This window comes from Miniopterus schreibersii, assembly GCF_964146895.1.
Source record: "Miniopterus schreibersii genome assembly, chromosome: 5".
NCBI classification, from domain to species: domain Eukaryota; kingdom Metazoa; phylum Chordata; class Mammalia; order Chiroptera; family Miniopteridae; genus Miniopterus; species Miniopterus schreibersii.
In genome coordinates, this window is record NC_138106.1 from 35,497,401 (window position 1) to 35,518,119 (window position 20,719).

Genomic DNA, 20,719 nt, shown 5'->3' on the forward strand with positions numbered 1-20,719 from the left:
GAAGCAACCAAGATATCCTTCAGTAACTGAATGGATAAATACTCATCCAGATAATGGAAGAGTATTCAGCATTAGAAGGAATTGAGTATCAAGTCATGAAAAGACATGGAAGAAACTTAAATGTATAAATATTAAGTGAAAGAAGACAATCTGAAAAGGCTGTTTACTGTATAATTCCTACTATATGACATTCTGTAAAAGGCAAAACTATGGAGACAGTAAAAAGATCAGTGGTTGCCAGGGGTTATGGGTGAGAGAAGAAGGAATAGGTGGACACAGGATTTTTAGAGCAGTAAAACTCTTTATGATATAAAATTTTGTCCAAACCCATAAAAGTGCAACACCAAGAATGAACTCTAATATAAATTGTGGACTTTCAGCAATTATGATGTTTCAATGTAGGTTCATTAATTATAACAAATGCACCACTCTGGTGGGGGATGTTGATAATGGGGGAGGCTATGCATGTGTGGCAGCAAGGGGTATATGGGAAATCTCTGTATCTTCTCAGTTTTACTGTGAACCTAAAGCTGCTACAAAAAATGAAAGTCCACAAACTTGCAACTCAAAGTCAAATAAGTTCTGGAGATCTAATACACTGCATAGTGATTATAGTCAACAATACTGTATTTTATACTTCAAAGTTGCTAAGAGACTAGGTCTTAAATATTCTTACCACAAAAAAGAATAATTATGTGACATGATAGAGGTGTTAGCTATAGCTATAGCAATAATCTTACTGCAATACATAAATGTATCAAATCAACCCATTGTAATGTACACCTTAAACTTACACAATGTTTTATGTCAACTGTATCTCAATCTTTTAAAATAGCATTATAGAAAAAAATAAGTCTTAAAATTCTGTGATATTTGAGGTTATTAAGAAGCGCGTTTTTTAAAATATATTTTTCACATTCTTGAAAACAAAATTTTGTACTCGTTTATATCCTACTATGGCTACCCTCTGTCCTTTTACAAGCTTTAAAGATTAAAGGTCTTGAGGTTCCTCGCTCTGGAGCCCGAGAGAGACAACCCACGGACCACAGGAGGACAGATGGGCCAGCACCCAGGGGGTCGAGGCTGAAGGCTGAGCAAACCCCTCGGAGCCCAGCCCGAGGGGCGGAGGAAGCAGGGACCACGCCCCGATGGGCACGCGATCCGATTGGCCAGTCGCCGCAGAACCCTGATCTGTTCTCTGATTGGTTTGGGCGGTGACGCTCCCTCCCGAATGCCTCGCTCCGATTGGCCTATTTCTGGGTTTTGACCTGGACGGCGGCCAGAGGAGGACAAGAGACTTGGGTACGGGATGGAGAGAGAATTGGAGAGGGATGTCTGCGCCGCAGTCCACCGGCGGCGGGGCTCCAGGGAAACGGCGGCGGCCTGTGGGATGTCGGTGCTGCTGGTGGCGGCTGAGAGGACCGGGTGGTAGCGTGTCCCGAGCCTGCTGCTGTGGCTGTGGCTGCGGCTGCTGCCGAGGTAACGGGGTGCGGGTGTTGGGGGGAGGGGTGCGTCCCTGCCCGGGGCGGGGCGCGCGGCGTTTGGCAGGCTTGAGCCGTGAGAAACGCACGGGGACCCGAGGGTCCAGGCAGAGGGGGAGGGCAAGAGGCAAGCATCTGCACGCCCGGGAATTCTGCTGTCAGCTCCGCCTGCGAAAGGGAGCCCCCCTGCAACCAGCCCCTCCCTTCCTTCCCCTTCCCTGCGTCCACCCTTCAGCCCGCCGCTTGCCTCAGTTTCTCCATTTACGAGGTGAGGGGAATGGCGCTGCGCCTGCCATCCTTTAAGCTCCCCTCCCCTTGGGAGCAAGAATGGGGTTGCCAGATTCAGCAATAAAAATACAGGATTCTAGTTAAATTTAAATTTCAGGTAAACAACAAATAATCTTTTAGTATTAATATAGCCCGAATATGAAACAAAATTAAAATAGAAAACATTCTTTGTTATTTGTCTGAAAGTTAACTGCGTGCCCTGTTTTTTTATCTGGCAACCCTAAGCAAGAATAACACTTGGACACCTCCTAACCTTTTACAGTGAGCATTTAGTGTGCTTTCATTATAGTGCCTACATATTTTTAAATCTAGTTCTTTCTGCCTAACACCGTCGCACCCTTAAGTCAGAACCACCATCATCTCTTGCCTGGTGGTCAAATGCTTTACCCTCCCACACAGTCTTCCTATTTCTCTCTTCCTTTTAAAAACATTATTTTTTTATTGGGATATAATTTACATACCATAAAGTTACCCTAAGATGTACAATTTAGTGGTTTTTAATATATATTCGCAAGGTTCAAACATCATCACTATCTAATTCCAGAATATTTTCATCAGCGCAAAAAGAAACCTCATACCCAATAGCAGTCGCCTCCCATTCTCCCCTTCCCTCGGCTTCTGGTAACCACTACTCTACTTAACGTCTATGAATTTGCCTTTTCTGGACACCTCATATAAATGGAATCATACAGTATATGGTCCTTTTGCCTGGCTTCTGATTAGCATAAGGTTTTCAAGGTTTATCTGGGTTGTAGCATGTATGAGTATTTTATTCCTTCTATGGCTGAATACTATTCCATTGTATAGATACACTACATTTTATTTATCCATTTTTAGGTTGATGGACAATTGGAGTTTGTTCCATTTTTGGCCATTATGAATAATGCTTCTATGAACACTTGTTTACAAGTTTTTGTGTGGACATATAGTTTCACCTTTTTTAGATGTATACGTAGGAATGGAATTGCCAGTCATGGTGACTCTATGTTTAGTTTTTTGAAGAACTGCCAAACTGTTTTCCACGGTGGCTGCACCATTTTACACTCCCATCAGCAGTGGGGTTCAAATGTCTCCACATCCTTGCCAATGCTTGTTGAGAGATATTGGTCTCCAGTTTTCTTTCTTTCTTTAATTCTTTAAGTCGTAGAATTCTTCAGTGAAAACATCTTGACCTGAAGATTTCTTTTTTGGAAGCTTTAATTACAAATTTATTTTTTTAATGGTTATAAGACTATTCATATTATCTATTTTATGTTTGTTTTTGGTAGGTTTTCAAGGAATTGATCCATTCTTTTAAGTTATTAAATGTAAGAGCTGAATTTATGAGGAATCATTGAAAGTTTTGATATTAGTATATCTCTAAAATAGGCATATGTCATGCAATTAATTACATAAGTATAGGTAATAAAGACACATAGTCATGCTGAGTAAGATCTAGAATGTATGGAAATACTACAGACCATTAATCTGTGGTAGAGTGGCAGTTTCTGAAGTGTATAGCATTTCTGGTCTTTTCCCTTTTTTTTGTAATTTGATACATAAAAATATAATACTAAGTATATTGCAGATTTTAATAAGGATGTGTTAAAGTGAGATTTATTTAAATTAACTTTTTTTTTTTTTCCACATCCAGGAATTGAGCCTATAGTAGAGCTTCCTCCCTCACCTTATTCAGGTCTCTGCTCAGTTGTCACCAATTCAGAGATTCCTTCCCCACTTCCCCATTTGAAATGGGACTCCTATTTACTTGTTTACTGAATGTCTCCCTCACTAGAAGGTAAGCTCTGTCAGGAGAAGGACTTTATTTTGTTCCCCTGCTGTGTCCTACAGTGTCTAGTACCTAGAAAGTCTTAACTATGTGGTTGTTAAATAAATGCATCTTTTTCAGGTTCACACAACTGGTGTTGCCTTTGGTCCTGTTTATTGGGGTGGCTTCGGGTTATCCTGTACACTTCTCATTCCTCCTATCAACGTGTAAAATTCAAATCTTAAATTTGGAAAGAAGCTCCTTTGAGGTTGTCTAGTCCAGTCCCCTCCCAGTGCAGCAATCCTGCTGCTGTGTAGTCTCTGTATTTTGTGGGAGTGTTCTGAGTGACAAGGCTTATTACTCATTACTTAGGACTTAGTGCTCCCCTAACGTGAGCCAATCAGTTGTTTTCACCCCACTGCTCTGTGACCTCCTTGTCATACCATAATTCAGTTTTGAATCCTACAAGTCCATAGTTTAGTAGAGCATATGCTCTGTAAGTGTTTTTCTTGAAAATTCTGTTTTACCACTCGTGAGAGGCCGTGTTGTGCTTCCTCTTCTCAGATGGTCAGGCTGCACAGCACACTGACTTCTTATTCCGCCTCTCAGGCCACCCAGAGTCTGAGGCTGGAAGTGAGCACACGAGAATCTTTCAGTATCACAATGATCCAATTCCCCTCAAAGGGCCTCAGCCAGGCAAGCTTTCTGCCAGGCAGCTCTGGGTCTCATCCTCAAGGAGAAAGCTGGGACCGATGCTTTCAAAATTCAGACATGACACAAGGTAAAGAATGCTTTTATGTTTCCTGGTCATCAAGTTTTATCAAGTTGATTATCAAGGTTTTTTTGAAACCTGATTGAAACCTGCTTCTTTGACTTCATTTTCTGCTGTTGTGTTTTATTACCAAGTAGAGCTTTCTACACATCGTGGGCACACACATAAAGGCTGAAATATTTCCCTACCATTGTAGAAATGGGTCTCTCTCACCCATACACCAGGTCTCCCTGCACCCTGTGCTGATGCCTTCCAATTCATTCAGCTCGTTCCTCCTCCTGGCCCACCTCGCTGTAGCCTCTGTACCTGCTGCAACGTTCTTGGACACTGGGACTAGAGACAGAGCTCTGCTGCAGGGGCTCTGGCTGGCTGGCTCCTTCTAAACCACACCCTGGAGACTCAGATGCCCTTGAGTTCCCCATGACTTAATGTTGAGTTATTTCCTATCATTCCATGATTGAATGTTTATCTGCGTGAACACCTCAGCACCTCATAGTATCATAGATCTGAGCATAGGCAGGACTACAACCGGGACTCATCTTGGCTGCCACGTGTGTGTATTGCCCCTCTCTCACCCCTTAGCATCTCCACTAAATTACTGCCAGCTCTTTCGAAGACCTCAGGAGGCTGGAAAGCCATTACCTCATGAAGTACTTTTTTATTCAGCTCTCCATTAGAAAGTTCTTCCCTCTAAATTGATCCAGAATATGTGCTCTCCCAAATAAACCTCATAATTTTTATTCAGGCTAATTCTGATCTTTGGAGCAAAAGAGAAAAAAGTCTAATTTATTCATCTCATATTTAAGATTGTTAATTTCCAAATTCATTAATAAATTCTTACTGAATGCTTATTGTATCATCTTTTATCGTCTTACAGTAAATGAAAATACATCTACATGTTTTTCACCAGGGATTCTTGGCCTGAACAAACTTAGTATAAATTGGGCCATCCAGAACTTTCTTTTTCATTATTGTGCATGCATGCAGTTTTTGTTTGAAATTAAACAGTAACTAGGTTGGCAGATATGGTTTGCAGGGCTGTATCTCCACAGGCTGAGAAACTGAAGCTTTCTTTCCTTCAGGGTAGACAGCCCAAGCCCTTTGTGTTCTTAAGTTTAAAGTACAGTTTTGAAAACTGCAGTGTTCAGAAATTAGTTGGGAAGCTTTGTTGTTTCTGATGGATGCTGTTGTCCAGGAGGGGGGAATTCCCCCTCTATCCTTGAGTTCCTGTGGCTGAACTAATAATAAAATTGGCACACGATCAGATTAACAGGAGAAAAAGCAAGTTAATATGTGTGCATATAGATAATCAGTGACGCTCTGAGAAATGATGACCACCCAGCTTTTTATACTTTTTTTAGACAAAAACAATGTATTGGTGAAGAATTGACAAGATAAATACACTTAGGTGTGGGTGTTCATTAGTGAGGGATCTAAACACTGTTTGGGCTTGGGTAACAAGGTTTGTTTCTGTAAGCTTTTTGGCCCTGGATTCCTTAACGCTAGTGATAAGGGTGTTTCCCTCAGCTCCCCTGTAGCAAGGAGGCACCTTTAACTGCAGAGACTTATTTCCTGCAGTCAAGGCAACAAGCAAGGGTCAATGGGCCTTTCTTGCACCAACTGCTTGTCAAGTAATTTTAATCCAAAGTTATCAAAACGCCACTGTGGAATATTTTGGGGTGGCCTGCCCTGGGCCCCAACAAATCTGTAGGCTTTAAGGTCAAGGCTGTATTAGTCAGTTTCCTATTGAAAAGACACTTATTTTTAAAGTGAATGGTAAAAAAAATAAAATAAAATAAAAAATAAATTGAATGGTAATCAGTGATTGCATATCAGAACAATTTGCCTCGGAGCTGCGAAGACAGAGCTTGTTTCACTTCTCACATGCCTTACACATAGAAGAAGAATACAGGAAATGTTCCTTTTAGTTCTTTGATTATCTAGCTGGTATCTTTATGAAACTGAGGATCCCAAGTTTGAAAAAGCACAAAAATCTAATTAAAAATAAGAAACTTAAAAGGACTCTATCATGAAGTAGTTTGATTAGTTGTACACTTGGAAGTGACTCTGTGTTGTGCTGTATAAAAGCTGTTTGCAGACCAGAATTCTAAACTAAATATGAGCAGCGCAGAATCTAGCCATGTGCTTCCGGAGTCATTTGATGGAGCCTTTATTTCTACAACATAATAATTTAAAGCTTTTGACTTTTAGATCCAAAAGGAAATTCTGGCACTTGAATACTGTCTGGGAACAACTTGTCATGCCTGCTTTGTGGAATTGATGTTCAAAATGAAATGCAAAAAATGCAGACTGTCACAGCACATACCGGGAATTGGTACTCCAGGGAGAACAGGATATGTAAATAGAGGATATCTTTGTAAGTATTACCATTATTTTTCCTAAGGCATTTTAAACCAGTGATATGTGGGGTATGGGAAAGAGAAATAATTAGCCTAATTGTTTAAGCCAGTTGCCATCATGAATATCTAGAGATGATGCTAAGACTTTCCTGTAATAGACTTTATTTTTTTTTAGAATGGTATTAGGTTTACAGACAAATTGAGACAATGGTACAGAGAGTTCCCACATACCTTGAACCTAGTTTCACATATTATTAGCATTTTATATTAGTATGGTATATTTGTTAAAATTAATGAACCAACATTGATACATTATTAAAGTCCAGAGTGTATTCAGATTTCCTTAGTTTTTACCTAATGTCTTTCTGTTCCAGGATCCCACCCAGGTTACCACATTACATTTAATTGTCATGTCTCCTCTTGGCTGTGACAGTTTCTCAGATTTTCTTTGTTTTTGATGACCTTGATCGTTTTGAGGAGTGTTGGTCTGATAGTTTATAGAAGGCCCTACATTTGAAATTTGTCTGATGTTTTTCTTAAGGTTAGACTGGGGCTAGGGGTTTTGGAGAGGAAGATCACAGAGGTAAAGAGCCATTTTCTCTTTCTATCAAGGGTTTGACTGTTGATCACATGGCTGAGGTAGTATTTGTGAGGTTTCTCCACTGTAAAGTCCCTCTTCCCCCTCCCATCCTGCAGTCTTTGGAAGGAAGGCTCTACGCACAACCCACACTTAAGTAAGACTTATTTTTTTAATTTTCCAAAATGGATCAAGATGCTTGTTTTCGATGAAGCAAATAAATATGTTGAGCCAAGGGGTAAAGGGTCAAATCCATGAGATTTACCAGAAATGAAATACAAGTATTGAGGTGTGATGTGATTTTGCTGTAGCTGGCGGGTTAGGTTAATTGTTACAATATAGCTGTGAAGTGCTATATTGTCCTTTCCCCTGCTGAAAGCAAGTGTTTCCTACAATCTCTGTCTGGCTTATTTCTGTAGTAAGACAGGGACGCTTGGTCTCAAACATTATTTCTCCAAGTATTATTTTGAAAACTGTTATGTCTGCTTAATTGATGTGTCAACATAGTCATTGTCTCTCTTTAAGGTTGTGCTGCTTTCTGCCTGATGCCAGCGGATCTGTTGCAAATTCATTAGATCCATTTCAAATTCTAGTGAAGAAGAAGTGACCTTGAAAGGATCAGTATTTTAAATAATTTTGAAAGAGGGTAATGTTTTTCTAATTGATATACCTAAAAATTATAGCCAGGACTTTTTTTAACCTTATTAAACTCAGTGCTAAAATAGCAGAACCTACTATCATGTCCAGTCATTTGTTGTGAAGCTAGTAAACACAAGCAGAAAAACAACAGGTATAAGATGAACCTCTTTTTTTTTTTTTTTGTAAGTCCAGGTTACTTTGTTCTAAGATTTGGTACAATAATATCTGTATTTAGGCAGCATTAATAGAATTTCTAATTGATCTCTCCCACTGGTAGGGATGAGAGAATCAAATGGCTTTTTACTGCAACTCTGAGATGAATTAATATTTTCCTCTCTGAAATACTGTAGGGAAAGAAATTGTATGTTGTTTGTGACTTACGAGAGGCCAGCAGGTACATAGGCTGTTCTTTTTCAGAACACGAAGCAAAGGTTGACTGGCTTCTGAGAAAAATCCATGCCAGGAATTTTAATTTCTGATGTGATAAGGGCAGCTATTCCCCATATTGCTAATTAAGACACTGTTAACATCTAATTATTTCCTTAATAAACGGAAGCAGGATCTAGTTACAATGTAGCTGTGAAGTGCTGCGTTGTCTTTGGCCCCTGCTCAAAATAAAACTGTTTCCTTTCTAGCCCTGTGGCCAAGGTGCTGTAGCCGCCAGGGATGCTTGGTCTCACACATGTTTCCCAGTTTAAATGCTGAAGCAACCAATGACTCTTGAGGATTAAGTCTGTTAATATATTGCAGGTGGTGACAGAAATCGACATTATCAAGAGGGAATTCAGGTAAGGGACAAACCACATTTTTATTACTATGACTTATTGGGGTTTCAATTCCTTATTTAATTATAATATTTATCTCCCAAAAATTGGTTTTGAGGGGAAGATTTTAAGTTGTCTTTGTCAGCTCAAGTTATATGGGAGGATAAAAACCACACTCGAAAGCGAGCTATATGCTATCTTTGCAGTTCATTACTATCCGTGGCCCAGAAGAGTGCGCAGCCATTGATTTTGAATCAGAATGTGAATATATACTATCGCATCTCTGGCTCATGATTTTATGTACAACTAGTGTCAATGGTTGTTAACTAGGATCTGCCCACTACTTGTAAAAACTATATTCTTAGTTGAGTATTTGTCATCTTCATTGAATTACTTGCTTTTATTCCAGTGAATTAAAGCCATGTATCACTTTTCTAGTGTGATTTTGTGACCCAGAGAACCTTGAAAATCAGATAAAATGAACCAAGAAAATAATCTTATCACCTAGTAACATGATAAGATATATTTAAATTGTACTTTGGGAAGATTTGTGGTTGATCAGAACACAGTGGGAAAGCAAATGTGAAATAAAAAGTCCAGATTCGGGACTTTATACAGCTGATATTCAAAGGAAAAGTCAATAATGCTGTTAGCTCTGGTTGTTTTAACTTGTACAGGTTTTTGGGGTTTTTCCTTTTTTGTCATGTTGCTCAAATCTTGTGCTTTCTTGGTGATTCCTCCATAACCTGGATTTTTCTCAGCGTTTTCTTGTAGCAATTTATATTGACCCTGGCATAGATCCTAGTGGCTTTATCATTAAATTTAATTATGTCTTGCTACTAATGTAAAAATAACTTTGTTTTAAAAAATATAATAGTTGATAAGAGTAGATGACAAAGTGGTGTTCAGAAATGGCGTTGACTTAATTTAAGACATAGTTTCATAAGTGAAACAGCATGCTCTTTGGATAAAGAGAATCAGTGTTTCCATATTTGTTTTTCTCTTGTTCTGTTTAGTTGATATTTTAAGTTGCTCCAGCCACTTGGTTGTATTGTGTGTTTCGGTGGAGAGCTGTGGTGGTAATCATATTTCAGTCTTTTGTGTTACCATGTATGAGGTGATCAGAAAACAGTGATAAATATGGGTTACCATAGAAAATTTTTGGAGGTTCCTCTCCTCACCACCATGTACTGGGAACGTTTTAAGTGCTGGGTCAAGTCTGTCCAATGGAACTTCCTGCAGTGATGGAAATGCTCTCGTCTGTGCTGCCCACACAGCAGTCACAGGCCACGTGTGGCTACTGAAATGTGGTTAATGCAACTGAGGAACTGAAGTTTCTATTTTATTTTAATTAATTTAAACTTAAATAGCCACATGTGGCTAGTGACTATTGTATTGGACAGCATAGTCTTAAATAATAGTTAAGATTCCAGAGTTTATATTTGCAGTTTATCATTCCAACTGTGTTCAAATGGACTACATAACTGTTCTTTTTGTTCTGTCCCTGGTGTTTACGTCTGTCCCAGGCTGACACCTGCTCTTGGCCACTTTGGTGTGGGATTTAATTTCACTGCCCCAAACACAATACCGTCATCTGCTTTATAAATAATAATGCTGAAGATGCCTGATAGAATCTGCTCTGGGAGCCAGATGTGTTCTTTGGCACTAACTACAAAAGAAATCTTTTCTTTTTCCCTTGACATTGTGATGAGTATCTGGTGCTCCGATTACAGGTACTCTGTGTACTATCTTGGCAAATAAACAACCACTGATGGTTAACAAGTAGCTCATATTGTTAGTAGTTCACATAGTATTTGGTAAGTAATATTCATATGAATAATTTTTCTTCTGTTCAGAATTGGCAGGTGGAGGAACATTTGGGAGGAAAACTGTGGCCGTTAGCATTGAAGAAGACAAGAGGATTCTTCAGGACACTGAGACTTCCCACCACACTGTAGTGGAGGACTTTTTTTTCAATTGAATTTATTGGGGTGACACTGGTTAATAAAATTACATAGGTTTCAAGTGTACATTTCTATGATACATTATCAGTATATTGCATTGTGTCCCCACCAACCAAAGTCCAATCTTCCATCACCATATATTTGACCCCCATTACGCGTTACTGTCCCCCTAACCCCTTTCCTCTGCTTACAACTATAATGTTGTCTGTGTCTATGAGTTTTTGTTTGGTTTTTGTTTGTCTATTGATTGCTTTCTGTTTTGTATCTTACATATAAGTGAAATCATGTGATTCTTGACTTTTTCTGTCTGACTTATTTCGCTTAGCATATATTCTCAAAATCCATTCATATAGTCACAAATGGCATTATTTTATCTTATGTCTTAGTAGTATTCCATGGTAATTATGTACAACTTTTTTTTTTTTTAATGTACCTTTATTGATTTCAGAGAGAGGAAGGGAGAGGGGGAGAGAGAGAGAGAAACATCAATGATGAGAGAGTCACTGATTGGCCGCCTCCTGCACGCCCCCGACTGGGGACCAAGCCTGCAACCTGGGCATGTGCCTGACCAGCAATCGAACCACGATCTCCTGGATCCTAGGACTATGCTCAACCGCTGAGCCATGCCCAGCAGGGCTATATACAACTTTTTATGCAGTTATCGATTGAAGGACACTTTGGTTGTTTCCATGTCTTGGCCACTGCGAATAATGCTGCAGTGAACATAAGGGTGCATTTATCTTTACAAATAAATGTTTTCAAATTTTTTTGGTAGATACCCAGAAGTGAGTTTACTGGGTCATATGGTAACTCTATTCTTAATTTGGTGAGGACCCTCCGTACTGTTTTCCATGTGGCTGTACCTGTTTACATTGCCACCAGCAGAGAATGAGGGGTGTTTTTTTCTGTCCACAACTACTCCAACACTTGTTTTTACATGTCTTGTTGATAACAGCTATTCTGACTGGTGTGAGGTGGAATGTCATTGTAGTTTTGATTTGCATTTCCCTAATAGTTAGCGAAGTTGAGCATCTTTTCATATACCTGTTGGCCGTTTGTATGTCTTCTTGGGAGAAGTATCTGTTCAGTTCCTCTGCCCATTTTTTAATTAAGTTGTTCATTTGTCTGGCGTTGAGTTGTATGAGTTCTTTAAATATTTTGGATATTAACCCCTATCAGAGCTGTTGTTTGCAAATGTCTTCTCCTGGTTGGCTGGTTGCCTTTTTGTTTTGTTCCCTGCCTTTGGTGTTCCATCTAAAAAATCATCTCTAAACCCAAAGCAATCGAGATTTTCTCCTATGTTATCATCTAGGAGTTTTACAGGATGGAGTTTTACATTAAGTCTATGATTTACTTTGAGTTAATTTTTGTGAAGGGTGTAAGGTCTGTGCCTAGAATTTTTTCTTTTTGCATGTGGATGGCCAATTGTTGCAGCACCACTTGAAAAAACTGTCTTTACTTCATTGCGTTGTCTTTGCTCTTTTGTCTAAGAGCAGATAACTATAGCTGACTGGATATATGTGGATCGATTTCTGGGCTCTTGTAAGGGAAACAATTTTTCTCCTTTACTCCCAAAATTCTGCTCACTGATTACTTCACTTCTGGCACTTCTGGTCATTAAATGTGGGGGGGGTTCCCACATGAAGTAATTCTGTGATACCAGCTAGGTGTCCCACAATTTAACTCAATTCTGGCACTAACTAACCCAGAGATAGCATCAGATCCCACAGGTTGAGGGCTCAGTCCCGCAAGGCTGCCCCTTTCTCACACACTTAAAATGCCAAACGCAACTCCAAGTTGTTGCTTCTGCTTCTGACTGGCTATAGTTGGAGATTCCCATGACCCCCTTCTCAGGTTCTGTTAATTCACTAGAGTAACTTACAGAACCCAGGAAAACATTTTACTTACCAGATTAGGAGTCTGACATAGACAGATATAATTCAGGAATATCCATATGGAAGAGATGAACAGGGGAATGTATGGGGGAAGGGACATGGAGCTTCCACTCACCCAGCACATCCATGTGCTCACCAACCCAGAAACTCTTCAGACCCAGTACATCTGAGTTTTCATGGAGGCTTCTTTATGGAGTCTCAATTGATTAAATCATTGGCCATGGTGATATATTCAACCCTTAGCCCCTCTCCCAACCCTGGAGGTCAGGGGGTGGGGCTGAAAATTTCAACTCTCCAATAACATGGCTGGTTCCCCTGGCAACTACCCTCCGTCATCAGGGCTTATCCAAAAGTCATCTTATTAACTAAAACTCAGGTGTGGTTGCAAAAGGTAACCCTCCTCAGTTAGTGTAGTTAGGAAGTTTCCAAACCAAAACCTCCCCCCCAGAGCCCCTTGAATTGTTTATACACTGTTTACATCAATCTGAACTAAACTCCCAGGATAGTACTGATGGATGAGGGGAAGACTTGGGAGAGGTCACCTCTCTTAGAGTACCCAGCTTCCCTTTTATGACAAAAGAACAGCTGAACTCCTCCAAATTGAACATGGTCACTGGGCGGCCTTTCCCAACCAAAAGCAACAGCACTTCCATGTTCTAAATTCATTAGTTACAACTAAGCAATGTTGCCCCCAACTCTGGCTTTGAGAATGGAGACCACGCACATGCAGTTGACGCCCACTCCTGATTTGCAGCCTTACAGCTTCTCCAGAGCACATCTTCTAGCTTCCGTATTCCAAGTGCAGGACAGGGGACTGCAGAAGCCCATGGACCTGCCCTGCCTGGAGAAAGAAAATGCTGGGCCTCCCAGGAAACAAAGCGATCCCCACAATGCCTGCAAAGCTCAGCACGTCCACACAGAATGCTGTGGGTGCAGCTTCCTTTGTGTGCCCACAGCTCGGTTCAGGGGCCAGTCTACAGGCTGGAAACTCCAGGGTCATCCCCCTTTGGGGCCAGATTTATTGTGTAACCTCAGGCACCCCTCACTGCACTCTGATTTGGTGACTTCATCTGCAAATTGGAGGTGCTATAATGTATTGTTAGTGAGGGGATATAGAAGTTACAGATGACCCAGAGCCTGCTGAGAATAGGAAACAGGAAAGACTGGGAGAAAACAGGACAGAGACCTCCTTAAAGGAAAACATGCAAATATTTGGATTATCACTTGGGTTTGCTTCTGCTGGGACTGAGAAGGAACAGATGCCCTTAATACTCTCTTTCCTAATAGACACAGTAGTCAGAAGAAAGAACAGAAGTAGGAACATCAGAAAGAAGGTGGCAGACCCCACCCCAAATACTTCTCAGGCTGGAAACTGTGCCCCTCAGTTACTCAACAATATTTCTTCCCAAGCAGCTCTTTAAACTTTTCTGGGGAAAAAGCGAGTTAGTGCACATAGAGGCTACGAGTTTCCCTAAAAGACCCAATTCTTTTCTAATTCACCCATGCTGCCAACTCATTTCTTTGTTGAGTCCACATTTGTGATCCTAAAATATCATGCGAACCTGCTACAATTTTGAAGTTTTAATGAAGATGGTGAAGTCTGCACTTTAAGTTCAAGTTAAACAGCCTTGGTGTCCAGTGTTTCAATGAATCCTACAAGTATCTGTGCACACGCTATGGAAATAGTTGTGCCAGGCAGGGTGGGAGCGGTGAAGCAGTAGTTATAGTCTCCAGTCTGAAAGCATCTACAGTCTGGTTGAGACAAGACTCATGGTGCCCACATGAAAGCACAGTTCCCATGGGTGACAATCAATGTTTAAGGAACCCTTATTTTATGGTGTAAACACCATTGTGTTCACATTTCCTCCCCGTTACACACAAGACAACTTACCAGCAAGAAAGTCCTTTATGTGGCTTCACCTGGACCTTCATTTCCTGTAAGTTCTAAGTTCTAGCACATACTCTCCAGTCCACTCCCTCTTCAACCACAGCCTCTATATATTCATTTGGAACCCTCTGCCCACCCCCTGCCCGGCCCCGAACCCCTTCACCCCACTCAGCAAGCTCCTGACCTTCTTACCCACCTCCCTGCCTCAGGTGAGGAACCATCTGGCCCCTTTGCCCTCCTCTCCTTGGCTCCTGTCCTTCCCCCCAACAGCCCCAGACCTCAGGTCACTCCGTCTTCTCTGCTCCTACATCACCTGCCAGGCTGCTGGAGAAGCGTGTGACTCACAGGCAGGCAGCATCCCTGCGAATGGCCATATCCAGCTGTGGGCAGGGCACTCCATGCTGTGCGACTGTCCTTCACTTGTCCTGGACCTACCCCCTCTCCCAGTCGCCTCCCCAGCCATGCTAAGTCTTCCCCGTCTCCCAGGACCTGTCCTCACTCAGCTGATGTGTTTACTCCCTGCCTCATAGAGAAAGGAGAGGACACCACACACTGTCCGCTTCCCATCCCCACGTGTGTCATGGGTTTCCCAGCTCCCCGACCCTCTCCATTCCCTCTCTAAGGCACCCTGAAGGCCTGGGCCGGGACTGGGGAGAGACAAGTGAGACACTCATTTGAGGCACAACATTTAAGGGGGCATGAAAAAGTACAGTAATCAAAGTTAATCATATTTACACGGAAATCTCTTTTTAAAAATCAGAAGTAATGCGAAAATGCATGATGAACAAAATGCTAGAATTTAAATAGAGAAAGGATCCAACCCTGCATTTGCCCAGCCCTGCCTCACTTGCCTCACTCCAGTCCTGTTGCTGACTGTGTGTAGTCCACTGGATATGGGCTGAATATTTCAGACCGGCAAGTAACCTTGATTCTGCATTCATCTATACATAAGGGAAACAAGGCTTCACAGAACGACACACCTACTATTCCAATACATATTTTCACTTAAAAAAAATTCTAACAGCAACCCACTAAAGGATTCCGTGAACCACTGAATGGAGACCTGCATTGAAGAAACCACCAGTAGAAGGATCCGAAGTTCTCTCCTAATGGAAAGGGACCATCTCACCCTCTGAGCATTGCCAAAGCAAAAACATCATAGCAGCGCAATTTACAATAGCTAAGATCTGGAAACAGCCCAAGTGCCCACCCGTAGATGAGTGGATTAAAAAGCTGTGGCACATTCACACCATGGAATACTATGCAGCTGTAAAGAAGAAGGAGCTCTTACCCTTTGAGACAGCATGGATGGGCCTGGAGAGTATTATGCTAAGTGAAATAAGCCAGTCAGAGAAAGACAAGTACCACAGGATCTCACTCATGTGGAATATAATTTAAAAAATAAACTAATGAACAAAATAGATCCAGAGACATAGAAGCATGGGACAGTCTGAAGGATCTCAGAGGCAAGGTGGGGAGGGGGGAGTGGGTGAGGAGAGATTAATCAAAGAATTTATATGCTTATATGCATAATCTATGGACACAGACATTGGTATGGGGAGGGCCTGGGGGTGAGGTGGATGCAGGATAGAGGGGATCAATGGGGGTAAAAGGGGACATCTGTAGTACTTTTGACAATAAAGATAAATTTTTTAAAAATAAAAGGAGAAAAAAAAATTTTTAAGTTTCATATAAATAGGTGATATAATCCAAGGGAAGACTAGAGGACTAGAACTAGGGCTATCAGAAAAAAAAACCCAAGTCCTTTAATCATTCTGTTCTGGCTCCAATTTCTTCCTTATTTGGGAAATAAAGTATTATAATAAAAACTGCCCCCTGAATGTCCCCATATCTTCTCTATGGAAATGCACTCAAATTTTAGTTCCCTTCTTCTAGTCTGAATAGTTTCATAGGAATTATGTTCTCTTTTTTTAATTCTAATATTCAAAATACCCCATGAATCATTTATTAAAGATGAAAGTAGCAGGTTTAAAAGCTATGAATATAAACTGATGAGGTTCTTCTAGGAAGTCACAGTAGAAATCAATTTTACTACTTTGCACCTTTTAATTTGAAGTCCCATGGTAAGATAATTCTTGGCTCCTGCCCAAGGGTGGGAAAGGGAAGACAGAACATTACCTGTCAACTCTCTATGCTAGTCTGTCGGTTTCCGCAGTCTCAGAACCGCTTTCTCCAGCTCGTTCAGTGCCCTGTTGTTCCCCCTTAAACAAACGTGCCCCTGCTATCCAACCAGTCGAGGAGCCAAATGGGCTTGTTCAAAGAAATCACAGATCATTCAGAATTTACTGGAAAGCTTGTGTTTCAACTTGGTAGATTTTCTTAGTGAATCCACGGCACTGGCGCTGAAAAGCCTGGATGGTTACTGTTTAGTAGTAATTTCTTATCCTATCAGCCTCAGTAGGAAAGGAACAGCCTGAAGTTGAAATTATATCTCATTTTTTAAAGTGTGTAAAATTAAGGATTCTCTTAGTTGTTGTATCACTTATTAATTCCAGTCTGAGGGAGTTTCAATTAGTATAACTCTTCTAGAAAAGACACAATTCTACTTACTGAATAACTGTCTTGGGGTGTTTGGTGGCTATGACTTTAGCTATGAAATTTTAGCTTAAGCCACGATTAGGGGCCATTTGGAGTTATCTCTTCACAGAGAGTAAGTTAGATCTTGATTCATTGTTAACCCAAAGACTTTAAATTCCAATTTAGGGTGGATGTGGGCAGATGGGAAACCTGGATTATGGCCATTTCTCTCTGCTGTGTGAGCTCAGCAACAAGATCCTCACTGACACAAACTAAAGGTTTAATATTCTTCACAAGTTACACGAGGGGTTAGATTTCTGTTCACTGGTATGGAAAAATAAAAGCAGAAATGGTGAATGAACAAACAGGCAAAGACAAGCCCTGCGTCTTTGCTCAGGAAACTGGCAGCTTAGGGATTATAGAGTACTATTATATTTTAAAGACGTTGTGCTAAAAGTCATTAAAAATTCCCAGTAAGGAGCTTGATTATGCAGAATTTGAAACAAAGAAGCTGAAATATGAAGTAGGCCTCGTAAAGGTCAAACATTTGCTTCTCTAAGCTTGGCCTTCTGTGTTCATTCTTGAGCACAGTTGTTTGGTTGACAGGGCTGCTTGCTCTTTCAAACACAATTCTTGCCGGTTTTGTTCTTTCCTACTTAAGAAGCAAACTTCTCCTGTTGCCGGCTCTAACACAGTCGCTAACGCCGGTGTGTTTACTGTACAGCAGGCACATTCCAAATGCTGTGAAGGGTTACTATAGTAACCCTTCACATCTCACAATGACCTATGAGGGAGAAATCATCTCCCACGTTGCAGAAGAAACCGAAGTACAAGACATGGGGTTCACCACATAACCTCCAGAAACTGCAGATGCCCTGGCTGCTCCATCAATTCCAGCTGAGGTCCAGGCCCATCCCTGAGCTCCTCCCCTGCCCTTCCTTCCTGGTGCTGGCACAGCTGCCCTGGGGTCCCCTCAGGATGGGAGGGCAGGGGAGCAGGAGGGGGGGGCCAAGAAAGCGAAGAATCCTCTTCACTGTCTGAAGCTTGCAGTCACTTAAGTTTTGCTCCAACCACCTGCATTTTGTCTGAGCTTGTTCTCATTTTCTTTGTGACATACCCTTTCCTGACCCTCCATCTCGACTTTGCTAAATAGCACTGCTTCACTAGATACGGGCAGAGCTGTCCTCCACTGTGTACATACAGGAATCCCCCAGAAGGAGAAGTGGCACACCTGGGAAAGGGGACCTGAAATAGCAAATGTGGCTGTCAGGCATAACGGTGGAGAGAGAGAGGGAGAGAACAAACAGGGAGAGGAGAGGAGAGGAGAGGAAAGAATAAAATACAGTAATCAGTGAGTATGTCTTAAGGGGACATTTATCTCGATAAACATTTCCTGATTGCTCTCCCCCACCCCCAATTCCTGGAAAAGCTGTCCTTCAGTTATTAGGAAACAAAATGAAAGCTCTTTTTAAATCTATGATTGCTTCCTTTTTTTTCTTTTTCTCTGTGACTGCACCATATATTTCAATCCTTCCATTCTTTCTGTAGACCCCATGGATTAGTACTCATAGTATTTGGTCCCAGTGCAAAATACACAGGGTTTTATGTTGGGGTTTTGGGCCTCAGCATAAAATGCTATTTGCCAGGTGCCTCGTTAGCGCAGTAGGTAGCGCGTCAGTCCCATAAAATGCTATTTGCCCATCACACCACAAAGAGTAATAATTTATAGTTGCTATTTTGTTAAAAACCCATTGGCATTAACCCATAAATAAGCTGATTCATTGTTAGTACAGAACCAATACTTCTGTTCCGTGGCTCTACCCACTCCAGTTGTAAGTCCTGAGCAAAAGCAGGCATTATATCGGATACTATGTATATGTGCAAATGTTCACACAAGTTTATATTCCTTCCAGGTCCCCATGTCAGACTTGCACTCAAAAACTCACATAGAACTATACCCCTACCCCCAAAACTCTGGAGCGACACTCACACAAACAAAATTAAAACTTCACATAGTCTTATACACAGATAAAAACCCCATATAAATAAACATTCTCAGAATATGCCAGGAGACTGGTGAGAGCATGTGTGGCTTTTGTTGGAAGGAGGGCAAGGGTGTGGATGAGAGATGAGCAGGAACAGAGCGGCCCAGGACGCCCGCCCTGGAGCCCACATGCACACGCCACCCAGGGAAGGGGGCAGCAATCTGGGAGGCTCCTTTGTTCATCTGGGAGGATTTCCTGCTCAGCCTGTGCTCCCAAGGAAGCCCCTGAAAGAGGAAAAGGGGGAAGAAGACTTCATGGCTCAGAACAAAGCACTGTTACTTTTATTGTGAGAACGTGCACAAAGATTTTTTTAAATAGGCTGGAAATAGAGAACAGTGATGATGGTAACTTGACTAAAATGAAGGTAGTGGACAGGACAGTGGCTGCTTCAAAGAAAGAATTTGATCTGCAGAACAGAAGGAAGCTACAGAAACTATTAGAAAAGGAACATTGCAGCATCAAGGGGATGGGCTTAAACCATAAGAGGAGTTGTGACTTGCATGTCAGAATTAGGGGGTACAGATAAGGCAGAGAAAAGATGGGGAGAAACTTTCGACCTGAGGGGAAAATTCAGTAAATAGGGTGAGTTTTATTAACCCTAGAAGGAGACGACCAAAGCCTGAAACCAAGAGAACACAGGAGTAAGCATAAAACCAGGTGTGATACCTGACTGGTTTAATACCTAACACAACTGAAGCATATCAACACAGAGCCAGGCTTGACTGGTTCAGGTAATTTGCACTTTCTGGGTTCTGTTAGGTAGGAGATTTCCTCAGTGACCCCGTACAGGCCCGTCCTGTGAATTCAGACACGCCAGAGGCTGTGTGCTCTGAAACTGGTGAGTGTTCACGCAAGACCCGGGCTGCGAGAGAGACGGGCTGGGATCCTGACCTTCCTGCTGGCCAGCGGACCTGGTCACTCCTGCCTGGAAGGGCGCAGGGAGACTGATTAGTAACAATGACGTCCGTGAAGCAGGGAGCACAGTCCTCGTGGGCCGGGTGCACCGCCGTCATCCTCATGCCCGCCTCGGGTGCAGAAAGCGCCTCTCACTGCTGAGCTGCCAGAGGGGGTCTTCGGGCTGCATCCCATCACCATCTCTATGGAAGGACATGCGTGGTTCGTCTCGGGAGATACACTTCTGTTAACACAGCACCGCCCGTTAAAATCATGCAGCGTCTCCTCGGCTGCCTCCTCCTGGACTGCCCGCCAGCCGCTCCCACCACCCATCCTTCTGGGTGTGCTCTCCTCCCCACCCCTGCCCCTTGGTGATCTCACCCATTGCCTTTATCCCGGATTTATTTTTCTATAGATTTTGAGCTCCACTCGTGAATGTCTTCACTTAAACGTGTCACATAAGTCCTAAGCTTAACACATCTAAAATGGATTATCCAAACACATGTTTGTGAAATGGTGACTGGATGGAACTTTACTGTCCCAAGGACCAGTGGACCCAGCCCAGGGCATTGCATGTCAGTAACAGTTGGCATTTTGTCGCTGTGTAAACTGCCTGTGGATCTGTGTTCCCTACCCTTTTGGGAGTCCTCAGAGGGTGGAGCCCACGTCCTGCTGGTCTCCAGTTCCCTTGAAGGCTCTCCCACAGGCTCTGCACAGAGTGGAGATGTACGTAATAACCGTTGGTTGGACTGAAGGTGTGCTGAATGCTTCCCACATTCATCAAATGTTCAGACTTTCCTTCCCAGAAGCCTCGTCCGCAGTACAATGGCCCCAGTGTACTTCTCCCTGATGCCCACAGGCCCCGAA

The 20,719-nt window shown here is 42.0% G+C and overlaps 1 long non-coding RNA gene across 2 annotated transcripts; it reads left to right on the forward strand.

Moving 5' to 3' along the window:
* The first annotated feature begins 750 nt into the window (after positions 1-750).
* LOC308558086 lies at positions 751-10,804 on the forward strand. Of its 2 annotated transcripts, XR_013998950.1 has the most exons (7): positions 1,194-1,479; positions 3,403-3,546; positions 6,500-6,665; positions 7,261-7,382; positions 7,751-7,871; positions 8,615-8,652; positions 10,485-10,804. It is a non-coding gene; the product is annotated as an uncharacterized lncRNA (long non-coding RNA). The 2 variants fall into 2 exon arrangements; XR_013998949.1 differs by lacking the exon at positions 7,261-7,382 and having other exon boundaries at positions 751-1,479.
* Positions 10,805-20,719: the final 9,915 nt, after the last annotated feature.